The sequence below is a fragment of the Mandrillus leucophaeus genome, unplaced genomic scaffold (genome assembly GCF_000951045.1).
Source record: "Mandrillus leucophaeus isolate KB7577 unplaced genomic scaffold, Mleu.le_1.0 Scaffold21, whole genome shotgun sequence".
Classification (NCBI taxonomy): domain Eukaryota; kingdom Metazoa; phylum Chordata; class Mammalia; order Primates; family Cercopithecidae; genus Mandrillus; species Mandrillus leucophaeus.
In genome coordinates, this window is record NW_012102143.1 from 8359372 (window position 1) to 8361524 (window position 2153).

General features: G+C 57.8%; 1 protein-coding gene across 1 annotated transcript in view; it reads right to left on the reverse strand.

Moving 5' to 3' along the window:
• Window positions 1–2153, reverse strand: part of HDAC4 (histone deacetylase 4) — a 271636-nt gene that overhangs the window by 250306 nt on the left and 19177 nt on the right. The gene's annotated exons all lie outside the window — the stretch shown is intronic.

The following is a 2153-nucleotide window of genomic DNA, read 5'->3' on the forward strand; positions in this document are numbered from 1 at the left end:
CTGCCCGTTCCTCAGACACTGCCCACTGCCTGGACACTGCCCGTTCCTCAGACACTGCCCGCTGCCTGGATGGACACTGCCTGCTGCCTGGACACTGCCCGCTGCCCGGACACTGCCCCCTGCCTGGATACTGCCCGCTGCCTGGACACTGCCTGCTGCCTGGACACCGCTCGCTGCCTGGATGGACATTACTCGCTGCCTGGACACTGCCTGCTGCCCGGATACTGCCTGCTGCCTGGACACTGTTGCCCAGGCACAGGCCACCCCCTAGACACTGCCCACTGGCTGGACACTGCCTGCTGCCTAAACACTGCCTGCTGCCTGGATGGACACTGACTGCTGCCCGGACATAGGGCACTCCCTGGACACTGCCTGCTGCTTGGATACTGCCCGCTCCCTGGACACTGCTCGCTGCCTCGACACCGGCCACTCCACAGACACTGCTCACTCCCCGGACACTGCCACTGCCTGGACACAGGCCACTCCCAGACACTGCCTGCTGCCTAAAGGCCGGCTGCAGAGACCAGCAGAGCAGCAGAGCCAGGGGAGGCCGGAGGGCAGAGAGAGGCCGGGGGCTTGACATCACGCTCTAGGGTGAAGCCACCAAGTGATCAGGTCTGTGTAAGAGTTCATTCTTCTTGCAACACTGTCTGTCACCGTGCCACAAGATTCCCCAACCCTGAGCCCCTAACACATACGCCTCCAGCTCTTGGGGAAGACCATTCGAGAGTCAGCTGTGGAGCCTCCCCTGCTCTGTGCAGCCTGTCTTCCACCGCCACGCCCTCCCGGGTCTGCATTTGCCCCTGCTGGTGGCGCCTGGGACTCTGCATGGCACTAATATTTTGCAATTCTCTTAATCATTCTTGAAAGCAGGGACTGGGTCGTGCTCACCTCGGTGTACCCAGCACCTGGTATAGTGGGGTCTCAAGCTTAGCAGAAGGATCAGTAAAAGAAGAAAACACGTATTCGGAGGGACAACCACGCTTCCAGAGCCGAGTCCAGTGAGCTCAGCTTCTGACGCCCCCAGAAACAGCAGATTCCCTCTTGTCCCCAGTCTGTCTAGTAAGGCCTTTCCGAAGGCACGGGGGTGACAGGTGGGGAGAGGAGGAGGAGCACCAAGCTCAGTACTGGAGGGGAAGCTGGAGAAAGGACAGGGAAGCCCAGAAGCGCAGATGGACCCAGGTGGACAGGCCCTGGGCCACCACCCTGGGAGGACGGGCTGCCAGCAGGAAGGAATATGTTTATGGTCCCTGCGCCGCTGGTGCGAGTCACGCCACTGCGGCCCGTCGCTGATCATCACACGTTCTGTACTCCGGAGCAGGGACCTGGGTCTCAGGGCACTTCCGCACGCTCACCGGCCACGTGCCCACTTGCACCGTACGCACCCCCGGAACCACTGAGGCCAGTTCTAGCTGCCTATATGGGTAACACAGCCACCCAGCCTGGTGCGGCCACCAGGGCCCTGGCTTGATAATGTCTGCTTTGGAAAGACACTTCCAGAGCTCCCAACAGCACTTAGCAACTCACACAGAAAACACCTGCATTCTACAGCCACTCCATCCGGGCCAGGACCCAGGCCTAAAGCAGTTCCTACTACTCAGGTTCTCAGATCTGCTGGAAACAAACAACTGAAAATACTCTCCGCTCAGCAGGCCCCAGCCACACACCCCAGCCACACACTCTAGCCACACACTCGGCTCTCCGTCTCTGCTAAGCAGGCCCCAGCCACACACTCCAACCACACACCCCAGCCACACACTCCAGCCGCACACTCGGCTCCCCGCTGGTGGACACCACCTGGAGGCCCAGGGAGTCTGAGAAGTGAACAGGTGCTCACCACTGGCTGGAGAGGGTTGAGTTTTCAAATTACCCCACCACAGACATCAGAGAAAAAAAAGAAAGAAAAAGAGACTGGTAATAGAGCGTCAAGCCAAGGGGGGGTGACTTCACTCTGAGGACCCCTCCAGTGGAGTCTTCCAAGAAGAGATGCCCGCCAACCAGTATTTTCTACAAGGTCACAGAAAGCATTTGTTCTGGTTTAAAAAAAAAAAAAAATTGACAATTCTAATTTGTAAAGAAAAGGAAAATTTTTAAATATAAAAACATATTTTGGGCCAGGACAGTGCCTCACGCCTATAATCTCAGCATTCTGA